Source organism: Odocoileus virginianus, chromosome 2 (assembly GCF_023699985.2).
Source record: "Odocoileus virginianus isolate 20LAN1187 ecotype Illinois chromosome 2, Ovbor_1.2, whole genome shotgun sequence".
Lineage (NCBI taxonomy): Eukaryota > Metazoa > Chordata > Mammalia > Artiodactyla > Cervidae > Odocoileus > Odocoileus virginianus.
Genome location: NC_069675.1, coordinates 95,671,486 through 95,693,409, shown reverse-complemented (window position 1 = coordinate 95,693,409; position 21,924 = coordinate 95,671,486). Strand labels below are relative to the sequence as shown.

The following is a 21,924-nucleotide window of genomic DNA, read 5'->3' as shown; positions in this document are numbered from 1 at the left end:
GCTTGGGTCCTGAATCTGGAGTTAAAGACCAGCTACTACGGGTGCAGATGACACCACCCTTATGGCAGAAAGCAAAGAGGAACTAAAGAGCCTCTTGATGAAGGTGAAAGAGGAGAGTGAAAAGCTGGCTTAAAACACAACATTCAAAAAATGAAGATCATGGCATCCAGTCCTATCACTTCATGGCAAATAGATGGGGAAAAAGTGGAAACTTGCAGATTTTCTTTTCTTGGGCTCCAAAATCACTGCATACGGTGACTGCAGCCATGAAATTAAAAGATGCTTGCTCTTTGGAAGAAAAGCTATGACAAACCTAGACAGTATATTAAAAAGTGGAGACATCACTTTGCTGACAAAGGTCCGTCTAGTCAAAGATGTGGTTTCTCCAGTAGTCTTGTATGGATGTGAGAGTTGGGACATAAAGAAGGCTAAGCACCAAAGAATTGATGCTTTCCAACTGTGGTGTTGGAGAAGACTCTTGAGAGTCCCTTGGACTGCAAGGAGATCAAACCAGTCAATTCTAAAGGAAATCAGTCCTGAATACTCACTGGAAGGACTGATGCTGAAGTTGAAGCTCCAGTGCTTTGGCCACTTGATGCAAAGAGTCGACTCACTGGAAAAGACATTGATGCGGGGAAAGACTGAGAGCAGGAGGAGGAGGGGGCATCAGAGGATGAGATGGTTGGATGGCATCACTGACTCAACGAACCTGAGTTTGAGCAAACTCCAGGAGATAGTGAAGGACAAGGAGCCTTGGCATGCTCCTTGAAGTCCATGGGGTCACAAAGAGTCGGACATGACTGAGCAACTGAACCACAACAACTATGGGTGTGAGAGATATGATGGGGATGGTGGGGGAAGCTGCCCACAGGCAGGCACTCAGATGCCTAGATGGACTCACTGCTCATTTCGTTAGGAGCAGCTACGGCATGGAGGTGACGTGGGACCATGTCCTCTTTCCTTGGGATGTGCCCTGAAGTATTTAGGGGTGACAATCAGGATGCCTGCAGCCTCCCTCGAGAGGTTCAGAAATATACACACACATATTTAGAAAGAGACAGGAAGCAAATGTGGCAAAATGCTGACAGCTGGCGCATCGAGACAACAGACGCACAGGTGCTCACGGCCCCAGAGCTGCTCTTGAGCTTTCAAGATTAAAAGTTGGGGGGAAGCTTTGGCCTCATCAGCCCACTGCCTGCGTGCACCCCCTCACAGCACCAGAAGAGCTGAGGGTCTGGGGTCACATGCCCCCAGCAGCTCCAAGGACCACAGGCACTAGGAGGGAGGAGGGGGCGAGGGGACAGTCATGGGGTCCCTCTGTCTTCGCCCTCTGCCCAGACACTAGAGTGACATTCCCAGGCTCAGGCTCCCTGCTTGGGCCCATCCCCCATCCCTCTGAGTCTCCATTCAAGTGTGAAATTAACATGCATCCACCACCGACTGGGCAGGTCCGTGCTCAGGGCTCAGCGCCCAGGATGCATGAAGGTCACTTTCAGGGCGACCAGCCCCCGGTCCCTTGCCCACACCAGTCCTGTGACGCCCTCAAGCGTCTCTAATCGGCCCCACCTCCAGGCCTTTGTACCGGCTGCTCCTTCTGCCGGGAACCCTTGCCCTCACCTCTGTCACTGCGGTACAACACTTTTCAAGTCCCAGCTGGGATGTCCCTTTTCTAGGAAGCCCCCTCTTTGGGAACTCCCTTCATAAGTGGGAAGCGCTGTTTAAATGGAGTCTTGTCTTCCCATCAACTATATAACAGAGGGTCAGACAGGGCGCTGGGCCAAGCCAGGGAGAAGGGGTTACAGGACACTGGAAAAATAGGGCGGACCACAGAGAAGGCTCTGGCCGTGTGCCCTTGGACGAATGAACTCACGTCTCTGAGCCTTGGTTTGTTCATCTGTGCACGTGAAAAGTGTTAGTCGCTTACTCGTGTCTGACTCTTTGCAACCCCATAGACTATAGCCTGCCAGGCTCCTCTGTCCTTGAAATTTTCCAAGCAAGATTACAGGAGTGAGTAGCCATTCCCTTCTCCGGGGATCTTCCTGACCCGGGATCGAACCTGGGTCTCCTGCGTTGCAGGTGGCAGTCTGAGCCACCGATGGGACAAATAACAACCTCCCTCTGAGAGAAGGGGGGTGAAGTTAGAGTGCTCAGTGCGATGTCTGGCACCCAGCGAGGGCTCATTCGAAGCCCTTTCCCCCCCCTCATTTTCCCAGATGGACGCTAAGTCCCCAGTGGTCAAGCGCTTCTCCGAGCATCACCCTCAAAGCCCAGCCCCAGTGTCCCAATGTGGGAGGCAGAGAATAGACCCTGTTGATTCCCACATCGTCACCAAACCACTTGGCTGGGCTGGGAACACGTCCTAAAATATGATTCTCACAACGTGTTTACCTTCCCCATTACAACTGGCTCCGGCCAGTTTTAAAAACAAGCTGCCTTTCTCCAGCTCGCTCCCGCCTCCAGGCTCACTAGGGAGACCAGTATTTAAGACCACGCGGCCTAAACTTGGAGAGGCTCTGGGTCAGCAACCTGTCTCCACCACTGGTAGTCTGGCTTGCTCCAAAACAAGCGACTTATCCTCTCAGAGCCTCAGGGTCCTCGTCTGAAGGATGGGTATAGACACCTAGGAGGCAGAGCCATCGGGAGGCTTTCTTGAGGGCTGGATAGAAAATTCCCAGCTTAGAGGACAGCTGGGTGTCCACTGGACTCCCTCCCACTGACCTGCCCTGAGCACCAGGGGCAGCGGAGCTAGAGCGGGCCTGCTGGGGGCTCAGCGTGGAGAGCAGGGCCTAGCCCCTGCCCCCCGACCCAGTCTTCACCCCTGGCTGTGGTGGGGGTCCACCCAGGCCCCCTGCTCCCCTCCCATGCCCAGAGCCCCATTCCCGGGTGCTCTCTGCTCCTCCTCCCCTGCCCACAGCTCTGTCTGCCGGGAAAGAACTTGAGAGCCGGTCCCTGGAGCCCAGGATAAATGTCGAGTTTTTATTTCCCTAAAGCAAAATACCTCTCTCCTGATGGAAGCTCAGCTCAAACACGGTGGGAACAGACAGCAGGGGCTGACAGCAGGCGGCCTCCCCAGGCCCGTTCTGCAGGGGGTCCCTTTCCATCTCCAGGGACAAAGGCTGCAAGAATGCCGGTAATGCCTCCCCCGCCCCCACAGCCGCTGAAGGAAAGCCTGTCAGCAAAGGGGCCTCCGGTTTGATTCACACAAAAAGAGAACGTGGGGGCCGTTTGGACCTGGCCACCCGCAACCCCTCATCACAGAATCCCACTCTCTGACATCACAGATCCTGCTCCTTCCAGAAGTTCACCCGCCGCCAAAGCTCCCCACCAGGTCCCCGGGCTCTCCTTTGCTTGGCCTCCAAATATTGGGGTTCTCTGAATCCCCACCCAGAGCCCTCCTCATGGTCTCTCTGGCTGGGGGGGAGACAGCACGTGTACCCCGCACCCCTCCCTCCAGACTTCTAGCTCCTCTTGACAGCCCAGGGACCCCTCATGGACCACATGGCCCAAATGTACCCACATCCCAGACCAGACTTCCCCTCCTGGGTCCCCAACCTGTGAGCACGCCTTCTTGCCTTACCAGGCAGTACCACCCATCCTGGCTCCCTGAAGAACACGAGAACATCCCCACCGGCCAGGGCCAGCCCGGAGCCCCCCAGCCCCAGCCCAGGGCTGTGCCAACCTCTTCCCATCCCCCCACCTCCCATCTGGGCCCCACTCGGCAGCGGCCAGCAGCCCTAATTTGGTCACATCCCTCCCCTCCCAGCAAAGCTTCTTCAGAGAAGGAAGGGAACGAGCTAGTGGGCCAGGACGCATCCCCCTCCACCGCAGCAGCCTGGTCCCCCCAGCCCAGGGGCAGGGACCCCCGCCCTCCCCCAGGGGGCAGTTGCTCATAGGGAGCATGGTGGTCTTGGGACGCTGTGGATTTCAGGGCTCCGTGGCTCCCTTCCTCCGTGACCTATCACTTCCTGAGTCTGGGCCTCAGTTTCCCTGCCTCTCCTGCTGCTCATGGCAGCATCACCTGCTGTGCCAAGAGTGAAGGGCCGCACCAGGGGGATGGGAAGACAAGAAAGAGGTTTCCCACCAGTAGGGGCCGCCGCCGAGGGCTGTGTGAGCGGGGATCTCTCTGATCCCCCAAGAGCCACAAGCTCCCGGAGCCCTGATCACTCCCCATCGAGCTGTCCCAGACCCATGAGTCACACACAGCCCCTGGGGTGAGCCCGCATAGACTCCATGGACACACAGGGGTGCTCCAGGGAGGAGTGGGCGAATCCTGGCTGCCCCCCACCTGGGGCCACGTGGCTTCCCCTCTGGGGGGTAAGGGCGGGGGGCCCCTGAGACCTCCACGCCCCCACAAAGTCACCTAAGAGCAGCCAGTCAATGACCATGGAGGCTCACAGGCCCCCAGGCCGGAGGCCCCAAGGGGGAACACCAGGTGGGGGCCGAGAGGAGACTGCAGGGTGAGCACCCGCCCTGGAGCAGACGACCCAGTGACCTCGGCCAGGGGCGGCAGGCAGGCTCGTCCGCGACACGGACCCTCCAGCAGAGCCGTCGCTAGAGGAGAGGTGAGGTGTGCCACCCACAGCCACTGCCCCGCAATGAGGTCGGTCCGTGCCTCCGCCGGGCTGGGCACACAGCGGACCCGGCACCCTCCAGCCCGCCCTGCGCCTGTTTTCCATAAATGCCCAGCTGCGGGGGGAGCTGGGCTTCAGGGCCGGCCTGAGTTTCATCAGGAAGGAGGCCTGGCCTCTCGCCCAGCCCTCCCGGGCACTCTGGGAGCCCCTCACCCTCACCCAGAAGCCAGTCTCCCAGAGCCCAGCCCGCTCAGGCCTCCCCCAGGGGTGGCAGTGGCCCAGCCCCCTTAGCTATTTCCACCCTCGCTGGCTGAGCTCCGGCCAGTAGGGGCCACGGCTGCCCGCAGGGCCCCGCCTGCCTCGCCACCCTGCACCCTCTGTACAGGCTCGCCGACTGCCAGCCCTGGAGAGATAAAGACCAGAACCTAAGCCACTGTTACAGCGGCCAGCCCTGTACCCCGCTCTCCATGCGGGGCTCCGGAGACCCTCACAAAGCCCCAGGCTCCTGCGGTTTGCAGGGAGCCACTATAACAGTCACCCATGAGCTGACCCGGCTCTGACCGCTCCTGGCCCCTGCTCCTTACCCGCTCACGGCGCCCCCATCCTCCACACTAAGAGGGATTAGGGCGCTGGGTGGCAGGATGACTGAGCAGTCCTGGGGCTGCTTCGTCTGCAGAAGAGTGCACTGTGGGTCTGGGGAGAGCGCCGGGGCCCCCTGACTTCAGGAACCCGGAGTGGATGTTGGTTCCCTGACCACAGAGGGGGGGTTCGGGCAGGGAGGGGCCCAGCCAGGCCCCGGGCTCCCAGACCTGCTCCTCGATGCCCTGAACTCAGGCCTGAAGGACCTGACCACGGCCCCAAAGAAGCTGGGCTCTCTCCCACTGCAGGGACGGGTCCACCCCCTATGCGGTCGCTGTGTGACCACGGTCAGCGCAGTCCCCTCTCTGAGCCGTGGTTTCCTCCTCCATCACAGGGCTGCTGCCGGCACCAACAAGAAGCGGTTGAAGGCGCTGAGCCCAGCAAGTGATGAGTGATCCACGCAGAGCCGTAGACTTGCATGCCAACAGCCACGGTATCGGCAGAAAATGTCAGGGGTCTCACCGCCATCGTGGCAGGATGGGACAAGGGGCTAGTGGAGCCAGGCGGTGGGGCCCGGGCTAAGACTGGACGCAGAGCAGAGAGGCCTTCAAGGGAACCCAGGCCTGAGAGGCTGCTCAGGCTCTCAGATCCCAGTTCAGAGGCCCCTGAGCCCCAGACCACCCCACTGGCTGAGTTCTGGGGCTGCACCAGCCCTTGTGCTGAGAGGTGAAGGGTCCCCAAGAGCCCACTTCACTGGTGAAGAAACCAAGGCTGCACAGGAGGCAAAGGCCCTCGTCCCAGGTCATGTCCGTGGTCAGGAGCGGAGGAGTGGAGGTGGGCGGTCAGGTCCACGTGACTCCAGAGCCCAAAGTCAAGAAGGCTTTAGCCTGGAGATGGTCATCCCCAAGAAGGGGGCTGCCCACCCTGTGCCCCCAGCCATAGTAAGCCCTCGCCAAGCGCCTGTAGGGGGCCAGGCACTGGGGTGCGTGAGACTTGGGGAGCAGCAGCTCCTGTCCATCAAACTGCCCCTTGGTGCTACCTCTCCCGGAGACTAAGGCCCCCGGGACCCCATCTTTCTCCTGGACACTGTGACCTTTCTGGCTTTCAGATTTCCCAAATAGAGCTTGAATCTTTGTGATTCACTTCCCACGCCAAGGTTCAATTTTCTCCCCTGACAAACGGAGTAGGAATGCTCACTCTGACCCACTCACAGGTAGGAGAAAGTGTTTTGTCCCTGAAGGAGGAGTCCAAGGTCTCCCCAAAGGTGCCCTCCCCAGACCCCTGAGGGAAGAAGGCCAGGGCCCCCCATCCCCGGAGAGAGGGGCAGAGTCCAGGAAACCACTGAACAAAAGGTGTAGTTCAAGTCACGTGTTTTAGTTCAAATTTTTCTGTAGATTTTGCAGTCTGTTTCCTCATTTACAGACGTTTGTTTTGCTTTAAAATTAAAGTTTCAAAATGCATTGATTTTAATTTCTATGTAAGTTGAATAACTGTTCCCAAAATGTTCTCAAGTCAAACTGCAGGAAGATGTCATTTGTCTCGTGGCTTCCAGGAATAGCAAGACGAAAGAGCTGCCATATATTAGGCATGGCTGTGTGTGTGTCCTAGACAAGGCACGTCTCATGCCTGAAGCTCATTCAGTGCCCAGATGATGCTGTGAGGCAAGGATTTTGATTATCCCCATTATACAGATCAGGAAACTGAGACCCCAGGAGTAAAGCCATTTGCCCAAGGACCAAAGTTAGCCTGCAGTGGAGATGGAGCCAGAACCAGGGTCTGAGTGAAGGCAGAGCTTGTCCAGAAGTGCGGTGTTTAAAACATCACACAAATGTGTTCTGAGGATAACCCTGTTTAACATTCTGCCTGATTCCTGCACTTTACCATCTGTCCCCCTGGATCTCTGGCTTCTCTGAATCCCCATAAAAGGGCCACCAGGGCTGGGAGGCAGAAGTCCATAGTATCTGCTGATCTATTAATGACTTGCTTTGATGAGGGAACCAGACCAAGGCACACTGACACAGGTTCAAATCCCGGCTCTCCCACGTCCCAGCTGTGCACCCTTGAATGAGTCGGTTAACCTCTCTGAACCTCATCTGAAAACGGAGCGTGCTAAAACCTTCCATAGCTATATACATAGCGAAGAGACGAGAAGGAACTGGCAAAAATGTTCTCAACAGTGACATCAGAGAAACAGCACAAGGAATGCCTGCAGCTTCCAATTTTGTCCTTCCCCAGTGGCTGAATCTGTGGGCAGGATCTGAGTCCGCCTACATCACAGCCATAGAACAGCATCCAGTACACAGTAGGTGCTCTGCGCGCATTCGTTCTTGTAGAACACACGTGTTATGCTTGATTTAGGTGGGTAAGCTGGAAAGTAGACATACCTACCGTTATTGTCTGAAACTCAGTTACTTCTGGCTAATAAATGGACTGGCCTTGGTGACTACACGTGTGTTCGCTCACTCTGTCACACACACACACACACACACACACCAAGGTATGACTCCAACGACTCCCTGGTTCAAGCCCTCTCTACCGACAGACTCTGAATCTTCCAGAAGAGCGGGAGGTCCTGATGGAAGCGAACCACACCTTCTGCTTCCTTTGAGACCTTGGGGAAAGGCTGACATTCGAGATTTTCTCAGGACTCCTGGGGGAGAACCTCTGAAACATTTCAGAGTGGAGTGGAGTGCTCAGGGATTTGGTGCAGCCCAATTTCACGAATATTTTCCAAGCACCTGCCAAGGTCACGGCCTTCCCTTGTAGCTCAGCTGGTAAAGAATCTGCCTGCAATGCGGGAGACCTGGGTTTGAGCTCAGAGGCTGCAGGAGAGACTGAGGCACCTGGCCAACAGGAAGGATCTATTTCTGAGTTGAGTAATTCATTCTTTAGCCCCTGTGAAACCTTAAGAAACTGAGTTCACTTCTCTGAGCCTCAGTCTCCTCACCTGTAAAATGGGGATGGTGGTGATGGTGACAAAACCTTCCTTCCAGGACAGTTAGAAGGAACAAACAGGATTTTTCACCCCTTTGTTCATCCAGCAATTAATTTCTGAGCACTCATATGGACCAGGGAACACGACAGTGACCTAGACATCAGTCCTTGCCCTTCAAGGCCCTGATGGAACTGGAGATTCGGACCCACAGCAGGGGACCACAAGGCTGTCTAATTATCTGTCATGTAAAGCAGGAAACCGACCCAAGCAGGGGTCAGGGCGTGCTCCCCGAGGACGGGGTGCTTACACTGACCTATAAAGGCAATCAGACCTCAGCGGGCAGAGAGAAGGGGTTTGCCAGCACTGGGGCTGCTGATTTCCAAAGTTCAGAGCACGGTGAGATCTGGGGACCACCAGAAGGGGCCAGGGGAGAAGCGCCATGGGACATCCCTGGTGCTCCAGTGGCGAACACTCTGCACTCCCAATGCAGAGGGCCCAGGTTCGGTCCTCAGGGAACTAGATCCCACATGCCACAGCAAAGATTGAAGATCCCATGTGCCACAACTAAGACTCAATGCAGCCAAGTAAATACTTAAAAGAAGAAGCAACCTATGATCCAGGCAGATGGAGCACAGCAAAGATTCCAAAATGTTAGCAATCGCTACTATTATTAATAAAGGTGTCACGGCACGAAAAGGCAGGGCAGGACAACCAGGGCCAATACATGAGCATCTGGGAGGGGAGGGGGCGACAAGAAGCCATGGATAGTTGCCCTCCTCCTATCCACCCTGTCCTGGGGCACATGGTCTCTGCCTCCTCTGACCCATAGCCTCCACTTCCTTGCTTTGTCCCTAGTCCTGGGAAGGGGAGGGACACGCCGGGCTGGCCTTCATCACAGGGGCCCCCAAGGGTTCCAGGGCACACATCCCAGGGCCTGTGAGGGGGGAGCCCCAGGAGCCCAGGAGCTCTGAGGGTTCCGACTCCAGCTCTGGCCCTTTAAGAGCTGAGTCGGGTCATTCATTGTCCTGGACTCTGGCTCTGGGACTCAGAGAAATTCACACCCGCACACCCGCACACCCGCGAGCCTGGCCAAAACCCACTAGAGGCTGGACCGTGACCCTGACCTCCCGCTGGTGCCTCCTCGGGCCAAGATGGGCCCCCTTCTCCCTCACAGTGCCCTGTGTCCTCACCTCTTTCCCAAGGCTGGCCCCACCAGTACGGCCTCTGGGTGGAGCCCTGCCCTGCTGGTCAGCTGCTCCACTAAGGGTTTCCCCGATCAGCCTCCAGTTCTGGGGCACCCCCTCTACCCTCCCACCCCTGCTCCTCCGGGTTTCCAGGGCCTCAGAGTTGCCACAGCTTGATGCCTCCAGACCCAGAACGCACTGTTCCTTCTCTGTGAAACACTCTCAGCATCTCCCATAAACCACCCCTCCCTCCAAATCTCCCCGTGGCATCTCAGCTCCTACATCTCCCCCAGGTCGCGCTGCCAAAGTGAGCAAATAAAAATTCACATTTCACATAAACAACGAATAACTGTTGAGCATATCTAGGAACCCTACCGTTGTTGTTCAGTCGCTCAGTCGTGTCCGACTCTTTGCGACCCCATGGACTGCAGCACGCCAGGCTTCTCTGTCCTTCACCATCTCCCAGAGCTTGCTTAGATTCACGTCCATTGAGCTGGTGATGCCACCCAACCGTTTCATCCTGTCGCCCCTTCTCCTTGGCCCTCAATCTTTCCCAGCATCAGTGTCTTTTCCAATGAGTCAGCTCTTTGCATCAGGTGGCCAAAGTATTGGAGCTTCAGCATCTGTCCTTTTAATGAATATTCAGGGTTGATTTCCTATAGGATTGACTGGTTTGATCTTGCAGTTCAAGGGACTCTCAAGTGTCTTCTCCAGCACCCCAGTTCGAACGCATCAATTCTTCGGTGCTCAGTCTCTATGGTCCAACTCTCACATCCGTACGTGATAACCGTCTCTCCTAAAACACCACCTCCTCCAAGAAGCCCTCCCAGGTGCACCCCAGACCCGGTGGACTCGCGTTGCATTGCACAACACTCTATCTTGTTTCCCTGCCAAACCGAATATCAGGAGGGCCAGAATCCATCCACCCAATCTACCCCGTTTCTCGGCACACCCATGACTGTCTGGATTGGGGAGTGAAGGGTAGCATAGTGGCCCAGGGATGCCCTCAGCCAGACTTGCCCACAAGGGCACCCAGGGCCTTCACCAGTTCGCACACCGCGGGCTGGCCCTCCTTCCCAGAGATGTGCCCAGAAATGCTTCTCATGACCACCCAGGCCCCTCTGTGGAGCCAGGGCGGCGGAAACACGCATCAAGGTGGGAGCAGCTGGCAGGCTCGTCTCCTTTATTTTGATGACTACTGTTGGTTTTAATTAAGATCCCATTCCGCTCAGGCCTAGCAAGGAAACAATAACTGCCCAATGTGGCCGTGTGGGCCAGCGAAACATGGAGAGCGGCAGGGCCACGGGGGCCCGGGGCAGGACCCCCGTCCTGCCAGCGGAGGCTTTGAGCTCCATCGAGCTCTTTGCCTGCCCAGCACACACACCATATATTTTTGAACAGAAGGGAAGCTTTCCTTTTTTTCCCCCACAGTGCCAAAAATAGCCCCATCTCCTGCCTTTGAACAGGAATCTTGTGGTTCCTACAAAGAGACAGGGGCAGGAGGGGCCTCAAAGGAGGGGCTGAGCTGATTGGCTGGACCCCCTCCTCATCTCCCCAGCCCCAGCAGGAGAGAGGGGCTGGGGTCCTCGCTAGGCCTGACCTGCTGAGGCCCAGCCTCCCAGTCCCTGCCTTCTGAGGTCCACCCCTCTCCCCCAGATGTGACAAGCCCCCCATCACCCAGGCAGGAGGTGGGAGGAGGCCAGGCCACCAAAGACCCAAGATGGATGAGAAAAAACATCCTTCATCCATTAGCGTGTGCGTCAATGGATTTGTTTCCTTCCTTCTGACAAACGTGTTCCAGGCTCCGTCCGAGGACCAGGGATGGAGCAGTGAACCATGAGACCAGACGCGGTCCCATCCTCATGGTGCCCATAGCCCGATGGAAGCAGGGTGGGATATACATATCCTCACTGCTAGGTCTGGGACAGGCACTGGCTGGGCCCCGGGCCCTTCTGTGGAGGGGACTTGGGCGCTGGTATAAGCCGAGTGTGGGTGGGGGTGGGGGGCCCCGGGGTCAGAGGAACGAGGCAAACGGAAGGATCAGATCAAAAGCTGTCCTAGTAGCTAGCTGCTCATCCCTGGCGAGGACCCTCATGTCACCGGGCTGCAGGCCCATGGTGGTGGTGGGGGGGCATTTTCCCATTTTATGCGTGAGGCCCCCAGGACTCAGAGAAGGGTTTTCGAGTCTAGGATGTCCAGGCCCTCTCGCCAATGTTTTCCACCTTCATTCCATCCACCACCCGGGGAGGCGGGGCTATCGTCACTGGCCCATTTTACAGATGAAGTGAGGAGGCTCCACAGGAAAGGGCTTGGCCAAGATCGCAGAGCTGATGAGAGGAGCTGGGCGTTGTACCCAGGCCCGCTGGTCCCTGCAGGGAAACTCCCGACACTACCAACAAGCCATCTCAAATCCCGTCCCATCCCCCACCCCCACCAGGTCCCTAGATCTCAGATCCTATTTCCTCCCCCACCCCTGGAAGAGGAGGTAGGTGTCAGGGTCGGAAGGGATCACAGGCCTGGGAGATGGAGCTGTTGTCGTCCAGTCGCTCAGTCGTGTCTAAACTCTTTGCGACCCCATGGAGCACACCAGGCTTCCCTGTCCTTCACTACCACCTAGAGTTTGCTCAAAATCATGTCTATTGAGTCGGTGATGCCATCCAACCATCTCATTCTGTCATCCCCTTCTCCTCCTGCCCTCAATCTTTCCCAGCATCAGGGTCTTTTGTAATGGAAGGAGAGAACTGGGGAGGTAAACCCAACCAACTCTGTCTTCCTCCAAATCCAGGGTCCTTTCAGGTTCCCACAGCAGCTTCCTAGTTTAAAAAAACAAAAAAAAAAAAGAGGCCACGTCCTGCCCCCAGAAGGCTAGAGCGGTAGGGGAGCCAGAGAAGGCTGAAGAAAAGAGAGAATGGCACTCTGAGCCCACTTCCTAGCTGAAAACCCAAGCTTGGAATGAAAAAAAAAAAGCAGAGTGCTATTTCTGCCTTGGGTTAAACATTCCTCAAAGCCACATTCCTCTGCCCTCCTCCTCCTCCCCTGCCAGGGAATCCAGAGCTCCGTGTGGCCTGGACGCCCCGCCAGCTTCCGGGGCCACCTCGTGAGAGCAGGAGTGCCAGAGCCAGCAGCTGGCCTGCACCCATCCCGAGCACCCTGCCGGGCTCCCGAGGTGGGGAGCACGGCCTCCTTGGGGGCACCGTCGGTCAGGCTTCCCTGGGGCTGAGAAAAGGCGACGCCCCCTGTTACTGAGAGCGCGATGGATGGGGACTGGAGACCCCGAGAGGCGCAGTCAAAGGCCACGGCGAGCCATGGGCTGGAACGGGGATCCCAGACTCTGACTCCCTGGCAACTCCCCGCCCCCATCAGATGGCAGGGCAGGGGCACAGACGGGTCCCACCCCGGTCATCGGAGGAGCGAAACAAAGCAACACGTGGACAAGCACGTTGGGAAGACTGAGCCGTGCCCAGAGGCACACACGGGCCTGTACTGTGCTCTAGGCTGGGCACTGAACAAGCCCCTAAAGCCACCAGACGCGTCCCAGCCCTCAAGTCACTTACAGCGACCCGGCCCCCAGACCCCGCGGTCCTCTGTGTCACTGTGCCTCTGAGCCCCCGTGAGGATTCCGCGTCTTCCTTGGTCCAACCAACAGACGCTTCCCAAGGCACCCCACCCATGCCAGGCAGGGGCAGGGCAGGGTGGCCGGGGCGCTCTGGGCCTCCACAGCCTCACCCTTGGGGGGCCCCTCCTCAGGCTGCCCCCTACCAGCTTCCCAGCCCCCAGTCTGTGGGCTCCCTGAAAGCAGAGAACACTGCACAATGGGGTGCTCTGCTCCAGAGCTCACAGGTTGGGGGGCTTCCCTGAGGTCAGCACAGGGTCCGCACAAGGTCAGAACCCAAGGCCCCCCCATGGATGGGGCAGAGCTCAGAGACGGGGGTGGGGCCCAGCCCACTGCACGCTCCTGGTGGAGCTCCCTGGACTCGTCCCAGCCCTTCTCCTGCCACCTTCCTGCAGGCCTCAGCTCTGCCCCAGAGGAAGCCAAGCAAGGCTGCCTCCAGTCCCCTGCAGAAATGAGAACAGCTAAACCAGTAGGGCTGGGAGTTCCCGGGCGATCCGGTACTTTGGACTCTACACTTTCACTGCCGAGGGCATGGGTTCAGTCCCTGGTGGAGAAACTAAGATCCTGCAAACCACACGGCACTGCCAAAAATAAATAAGATCAGTAGGGCTGTGTGTGTTTCCAGCTGGAAGGATCCTACTACCACCCCACCATCCAACCTCCCATCCGGCCCAGGCATCCAAGAACACCTGGCACTGACACTTCAGCAGCTGCTTGAATGCCTCCACTGACAGGGCACTCACTTCCTTTGGCAGCAGCTCCAAGGTTACAAGGCTCAGAGATGGGACGCTGACACAGGGTGGGAAGGGCATGGCTTCGGCAAGACAAAGGTCTAAGTCTAAGCATGAGCCCCATCTTGGTTGCTGACTGGCTGGGCGTACATGTCCCTGAACCTGCCTGGGCCTTCTTTCCCTCATCTGTAAAATGGACACAATAGACCCTACATCCCGGGCTGCAGTGAGAACACAGGAGGGAAGTCGGTACTCCGCATTCTTGGCACCAAGTGCCCACTTGGTAAACAGCATTGATTCATCCTTACCGTCTTTCCTTCCAATGACATTTCCGCATGGCTCGAGGGCAGGGGGCTCCCAGAGACCAAAGCCTCGAGGCCAGGGCAGAAAGGGAGAGACGTGGCAGCCACGTCACCTGGCCCGGGGGCAGGCAGTTGGGCAATGAGTTCTGGCCCAGCCCCAGCCTGTTTCTGCCTCCCACCCAAGTGCCCCCGCCCCGCCCCCCACACACCTACATCACAACCTGCTCAGACCTGCCCTCACACACACCGACGTGCCGCTCGCCCACTCCTGACACATGCTGCGACCCCACCACTCACACTGAACGCCCACTCCCAGTGCCCACACTCACTCACGCTCACCCACACCCATGCCCTTAGTGTCTTGGCGCGCCCCCCCCACCACCCGCATAGGACCCCTCCTCCAGGCCTCACTCACCAGGTGTGTGCCCTGGGCCAGCTGCGGTCCCCTCTGAGCCTCAGTTTCCTCATCTGTAAAGCGGGGACCACGCAGCGCTCCCGGGAGGAGTGAGTAACGAACACGTGAACCCTACAATGGGCCTGCATCCCACAGACGTGATTTCAGGTCCAACTTCCGCCACGGCGACAGCCTCTGATCCTCACGAGTCGCTGCTCACGGGTCCCACGTCACCACCAATGTGCTCAGAGGGAGCACCGAGCGAGCCACGAACTCAGTGTCTCCGCCGTGTCTGACCTCACACACAGCCCTGTGTTATGGGGGGCTTATGATCCCCAGCTCAGACGAGAAAACGGAGGCATCAGGAGAGGAAGGATGTGCCTGTGGTCGAGCCAAGTCATCGGATGCCGGAGCCCAAGCCTGTCCTGTCCCTGGGGCCCAGGAAGCGGGTGGCTTCCCCGAAGGAAGTCGCACCATCCGGCAATCTGAACACTGTACACAAAGGGAAACCGAGGCCCAGAAGGGGCTAGTGATTCCAGTCACTGTTCAGGCTGCAGCGGTTCCGGGACAGAACCCCAGGCAGCTGTGTCTTCAGTCCCCCAGGCCCACGTGCACGCAGGATCTGAAAACCCAGGCTTCAGGAGCCGGCCCACACTCCCCACCTCCCAGAACAATCCAGCCACCAACCCGCCAGGCCAAACATGAAAGTCTTCTGCATTTGCCACTCGCTCCCAATTCAGTCAAGGGCCTGTGATGATCTACCCTGTGACCTCCCAGGGGGGTGGCCATGAACCGTCCCCTGATTCTGATGGCCAATCAGCCTCCATCCCGTGAGGTCAATTACTGCCACTTACTGGCAACGGTTCCTGTGCCTGCCGACGGGCACACACCAGGAACCCAGAGCTCAGAGAGGTGGGGGCTCCCCGGGGATACACGGCCAACACCCTTACCCTTGAGCCCTCACCACTCTGCTGTCCCACTCCTGGCTGGGAATCTGACCCCAATTTCACATTATCTGAAAACCTGGCGTGTTAATTTATGATGATCTCTGCCCTGGCTTCCCTGTGGCTCAGATGGTAAAGAATCTGTTTGCAAGGCAGGAGACCCAGGTTTGATCCCTGGGTCAGGACGATCCCATGGAGAAGGGAATGGTAATCCACTCCAATATTCTTGCCTGGAGAGTTTCACGGACAGAGGAGCCTGGCGGGCTACAGTCCATGCAGTCGCAAAGAGTCGGACACAACCAAGAGACTAACAGTCTCACTTTCTGCCCCGGTAGACAGGCCACATGCAATGCAAACTATTACATCTCATAATAACAGTAAGAAGGAATCTCTTTTTAATTTCCATTTATTTGTTTTTCCTTACCTGAGAACAAGAGAGATTTAGGACAAGATGAACCTTATCAACTTCAATGACATCCTCATCTCCACCCCAAAGGCCAACTCATATGGCACCATGGGAGGCACCCGACAGGAATGAGCTGTCCTAGGTTCCTGCCCTGTGTATTTGCCATGTGGCCTTGGGAGAGAGATTTCATCTCTCAGGTACCCGACTGGTCCATTAGTAAAATGAGGACATTGAACTACATGACCCCAAAGTCTCCTCTAGCTCAAAGATTCCAGGATTTTATTTTACAGTAATCAAAGAAATGAATATTGAAATAGCGAGCTACTTTCTTCTTCTTCATCAAGTTGGCAATTATTAAGAAAACAATAATACTCGGTGCTGGCAAGGATACAGGGAAATAGGCACTCCCTCATCCACTTTTGCTGAAAATGTAAATGGGAACATATTGACACTTTGTGGAGAGCAACCGAACAATTTTTCAATCAAAAGCCTTTTAAGATGTTCCTAGCCTGTAATACCACAACTTCATTTGGGGAAATTTATCTTCAAGAAGAGACATGTGCAAAAATTTACTACAGAGATGTTTATGCCAAGATTTGGTACAAAGATGCTTGTCACAGCACTGTTTACACTGGGGAGAAAAAAGCAATCTACCTGTCTAGTGGCCAGGGATTAAATAAAATATGTTGTACTTATATGATGCATCATTTAAAAATTGTGTTTTAGAAGAACAGTTAAAGATGTGGACAAACATTCACAATTGTCAGAGTTTTAAAAGTTAAAGAGCATATAATCTCAAATTCACAAGGTAATGAAACCTGGGTACCAAGTCCTGTTGAGTATTCCTTCCAAATATATGCAGGATCTGTCCTTAACATCACCCCCACTGATGAACCCCCAGTTCATCACCATGATCACCCGACTTTGACTGCAACCCTCTTCTCCAATCCACTCACTGGTAAAAGGTAAAGATGTCTGCTCAGTAGCATCCGACTCTTTGTGACCTCATGGGCTGTAGCCCACCAGGCTCCTCTGTCCATGGAATTTTTCCAGGCAAGAGCAGTGGAGTAGGTTGCCATCTCCTTTCTAGTAGGTCTTACCAACCCAGAGATCGAACTCTCGTCTCTTGCCTCTTCTGCACTAGAAGGCGGATTCTTTACCACTGAGCCACCTGGGAAGCCCTCTATTCATTGGACTATGTGCTAAAACGATATCCAAACCCAAATCTCAGGTCTCCACCACCTCCATCCATGGAGCCCCATCCCACCCATCTCAGAAAATGTCCAAGTCCCTTCCTGTGGTCTTTGGGTGAGGGACGGCACGAGAGCTGAGCATCGGCCTGCTCTGTCAGCCCCGGGGGCTCAGGCCTGGCCTTGGGAGCAGAGCAGGCTGGGGCCAACCCTGAGGCTGCCACAAGGAGAAAGAGCTTCTCCCTGACACCCTGCGATGTGAGATGCTAGAGTGGGGTGGGGGTGGCGACGGATGGAGCTGGAGGAGGCAGAAAGCCGGAAGAGGTGTTTGGAGGTGACCTGGGCCCTGGGGGAGCCCCTGCCCCTCTCTGGCCTCTGTTTCTCTCATCAAGGGGCAGAATGTAAACCAGTGAGAATATCCTACTCTGGAGGACAGAGGACTTGCTTCCGAGGACCTCCAGGAGAGGTTTAAAGGGTCCTCCCCAGAACCAGGCAGCATGCTAAATTCTCCGACTCTGGGGCCCCTGTGATGTCTGTTTTCCAGAGGAAAGTGTGGCTCCAGGAGACGAGGCTTGCCCAAGGAAAGGGCCAGAACCCCAGCACAGGCAGCCCCCGGGTTCTACAGCCCTCTCGGAGACTCTGTGGCTAACCTCCTGCTCCCCTCCAGCCCACACTTGGACCTCAAAGCCCTCTCCCCTTTAGACCCACAGAGTCACTTGGACAGTTATTGCAGATGAGCAAACTGGGGCTCAGAGAGGATGAGTGACTCGCCCAAGGTCACAGAGGGTGAATGAGGACCCGGCCCCATTCTCCGGGATACGGAGTTTACAACAGACTTGCTATTTCCTGCCCAAAGGCCCAGCCCAGCGTTAAGAGTCTAACCTCGATTTCTCCTGCTGGTGCTCTGTTTAGCTTTCAGTGGAGTCAGGGAGCAGCCTCCTGGGTCTTACCCGCATGCACATGGGATGCAGAGGGTTTGCAGAAGCCACCTTTCTTCCTAAGGGCCTTCCTTCTCCTGAGTGGCTTATCCTTTGCCCAGTGGTGGGGCCCTCCACACCCCAACTCACTCATTTATCTTTAGACGAGTGCTTGGATCCTGCCTCCCCTCTCTGGCCAAGCAGATTGGGAGGGGGAACTGACCCTCAGAGAGTATCCCTTACCCTGTAGGAAAGGACCCTCTTGAACCCTTCCCAAAGCCAGAGAGACTGGTGACAACCAGCATCTCTCAACCAGACTCCTGGGGATCCTCTTCTCTGCTCTGGGTCGCAGAGGCCTTAGCTGCCAGCTCCCCCAAAAACCCAGCCAGCCGCTCCTCCCCCACATTCTGGGCATCAGGGGAAAGGCCGAAGAGACTCAAGGCTGCGAGCCAGGGCAAGGCAGAGCCCGGGCTGACCAAGAGTGGCAGGGGGAGGTGACCTCCTCTGAGTCTTGGAGAGAGGGTCCATGGGAGGAGAGTGAGCACCGTGAGGAGGGAGGGAGGCGGAGCTTTCTGCCTCTTGGAACCGGCTGGCGTGGGTCCAGAAGCCTTTACATGGAGGCAGCTCAGACCACAACAAACGGCTTGAGCCCCACAAGCTCAGTTTTCCGGATGACCTGCCTGGTTTCCACCTGAGGGCAGGAATTACATCTCTCTCGTTCACATCTCCATCTCTGGGCCCAGCACAGACTGAGCATTCAGGAAATGGTAGATCAGGGCAGACTCAAAATTAACAAGTTAGGGGGAGGGGGGCAGGGAGACTGCCGCTGGTAAAACAAGAACCTGCTAAGACTCGGGCCAACCAAAAGTCTCATCATTCTATGCTTCCTGAGTGCCAGGCACAAAAGACCAGGGCCATGGAAGATTCCTCTGCAGAGAGATGAGATGTACTTTGCCCACAAGATATATCTGCGACCAGTTCAGGATGAAGCCAAACTTTATAGTCACAACAGTGCGTTAATTATGATCACTAACATGTATCCTTACGCCCTTGACAAGTGTGTGAACGCATTAAGGAGTCAGGTGGCTCAGTGGTAAAGGATCCTCTTGCCAACACAGGAGACATAAAAGACACGGGTTTGATTCCTGGGTCAGGAAGATCTCCTAGAGAAGGAAATGGCAAATCATGCCAGTATTCTTGCATGGGAAATCCGACGGACAGAGGAGCCTATTGGGCTACAGTCCACAGGGTCGCAAGAGCTGGCCATGACTGAGCGATTAAACAGCAACAACCATTCACTTTGTATCATGCTGTGCACAAATTATCTTGTTGCCTTGTCACATACCCTCAGAATCAGGTACCATGAGCACACCCATTTTGCAGATGAGGAAACTGAGGCTCAGTTAGGTGAAGAGCTGGCCTGTCCCGTAGCCTGGGCACACAGGGTTGACAACAGCCTCAACAACAAGTTGGACATGAGCCAGTCAGACCTCATAGAAACCAGGCCACTGGCCACACCGAGCACTGTTCAGTGAGTCCCAGCTGGGCAGGGCCTGCACCTCTTGCAAACCTCCTACTGCCCCTGGATGTAAACTGTGCCAGAAAGGGGTAAGGATTGGGTTACGGGGTGCTGATGACTTACAAAATCTTACCTGCAGGGGAGGAAAAAAGTCTGCTTTGCAGTGTCAAGGCTGAATGATGGAGCGGTTCAGCTAGGCTAAATCCAGCTGCGCCTAGGGAGGGCCACACAGTGGGAGCTTCAAGACTGCCTCCTGCTTACACACACACACACACACACACACACACACACACACACACACATACACACACCCCACCAAGATCGTCTCTTCCAAAAACAGGAGATTCCCCACCAAGGATGGCAGCTGGCACTGACTGGGACGTGAACATCTGGGGATCCCCTGGGGGTCCCCTATAGCCTTTGGTGGCAGGTTGTAGGTCACCTTAGGCCACCAGGTGATGCTGACACATGCCGGGACCCCCAGAACCGGTTGCAGACCTTGCAGAACCAAGGTCTGCATGACAGACACTCGTCAAGGAGACAAATGCTTGGGCCCAGTTCAGACTGATAATCGGAAATCTGGGAGGCAACCAAACCCGGGCACCTTGGTGTTTAACTGGGGCTCTTCAGGAGATGCTGACATTTGAGAGTCCTCCCTACGCGCTCCTCTCTGGACCCCATACGAAACACAGAATCCTTTGAACAAAGAGCAGATGGCTCCACGCCCTGTCACCAGGAGGTCCAGCTGCCGGCTTTAGAACCGGCTGGAGGCTTTCTCTGCTGTTCCTGCTGGGAGGTTCTCCATTCAACAGAGACCTGTGGCCCTACTAAGTGCCAGTGCAACCAGAGAAGGAAGGGCCTGCCCTGAGGAAGGGGATGCCAGCAAGGGAGACAGACAGAAGGCCCGTGAGCCCGCCACCATCTCTGTCAGCCCAAACCCAGTAAGAACTCCTGAGAAAAAGTACCCGACTCGTTTGCTCCCTCAGCAAAACTGTTCCAGGTCTCCAAAGGCCTTTAAAAATAGCCCGGTCCAGCCCAGCACCACGGGGCTGGTTCCCAACCAGACCTTGTTCACTCAGCTTCTCCCGAACTTGCTACATCTGCCCAGAGAGAGGGTAGTGGACAAAATGACCTCCCCAGGAACCTTCCCATCCAGACTCCACCAACAAGAGCTTGGAAATCAGAAAGAAGAAAAGCTTCTCTGGATTTCTCAGAGCGACTTCTGAGGTCTCTCGAAGGGCATAACTTGGGAGCCGGACAGGCCTGGGTTCAAGTCCTGGCATCTCCTGGTGACGGGAGGGCCATGGGATCCTGAGTCCTGGGACCACTGTGAAGACTGAACGCATTAGCAAAGCAAGGAGCTTGATGCGTGATGCGCTCCAGGAGCAGGAACCTGGGCTTCACTCAGCTCACAGGTACCTCCCTTGCTCCCCTCCATGACAGAGACACCCTGGAGCACCCAAGCCCACCCCTCCTTTGAAGCCCACCATGCCCTTTGCCCAGGAAGACCCCCCCACACAGCCTGCCTGCTGACAGCTACAGGTCACATCCGGACGGAGCCTGCGGGAAGGCCCAGCAAACCTCACAAGACCGCGGCCAAACTGGAAAGGACCACTTGCCCAGCTTGTTAAGAGGGTGAGAGCAGCAAGGATGGAGTCCTCTGAGCCTCACCCCCTTTGAGGAGCAGCTGCTGGGATGTGAGCGCCGTGCTGCAGAATTCCAATGGAGAAGAGCCAGTACCTCTAGCGGACGAGCACCCACTCAGGAAAGCCCCCTTCATTCCAAGCACATGGGGACCAAGGGGCACAGAGTGGAAGTGTGGGCGCGGGCAGACCTGCAAACGTGCTCAGAAGATCAATGGAGCGGGGTGTGGGGGGGAGCAGAGGTTGTGCAATGCACCACCAGAAGCGGAGCCTCAAACGGGTGCAGCTGGTGGTCAGCCTGCCACCTCCAGGGAGGGCGCAGAGCTGCTGGAACCACACAGCTGCCCAGGTACGGGTTCTGAATTCCAACCCAAGCCCAGAATCCCTGCCCCCTTCCCAGTCAGATCCCCCAGGCAGAAGCCCCTCCCCACCCCTCAGCAGTCTTACTGGAAATCCCCCAGAAGAAACCCTTCGTGGGTCAGGACCCAGAGCCATTAACCCTTGGTGTTCCGGGGGCATCTCCCAGAGGCTTGCGGGGAAGGGAGAAGTCTAGGATGGAGAAACTGGAGATGCGAGCGAACTGGAGAGGTGAGGAGTTGGACGGGTGGAGAGAGACACACTGGGACAGACCTAGCGACGTCTGAGATGGGCAGACCCTCCTCTCAGGGGTGCCCCAGATGGTTACAGGATGCGGCGGGCCGGATCACCCGGGGCTGCAGAAACCCATTTCCCAGTCTGGCAAGTAGAGATGGAAGCCGGGAAGGTGAGATCAGGGCCAGAGGAGAGATCAGCCTGGAAGTCCTGCAGCCAAAAGGGCACCCGGGATCCTTCGCCGCCGCCGTCGCTGCCGCCAGCTCTCTGGCAAGTCTCGCCACCAACCCCCCTCCACCCTCCCAACACACGATCAGGGCCACGGAGGGGGCGACAGGCCAACCTCGCAGCAGTAGCAGCGGCAGTAGCAGCAGCGGCATCGTGATGCATGAATCACCCGCCCCG

General features: G+C 56.4%; 1 protein-coding gene across 1 annotated transcript in view; it reads right to left on the bottom strand.

Annotated features, from left to right (window-relative positions):
• The window catches only part of NCS1 (neuronal calcium sensor 1), a 56,266-nt gene that overhangs the window by 33,469 nt on the left and 873 nt on the right, over positions 1–21,924 (bottom strand). The window lies entirely within an intron of this gene.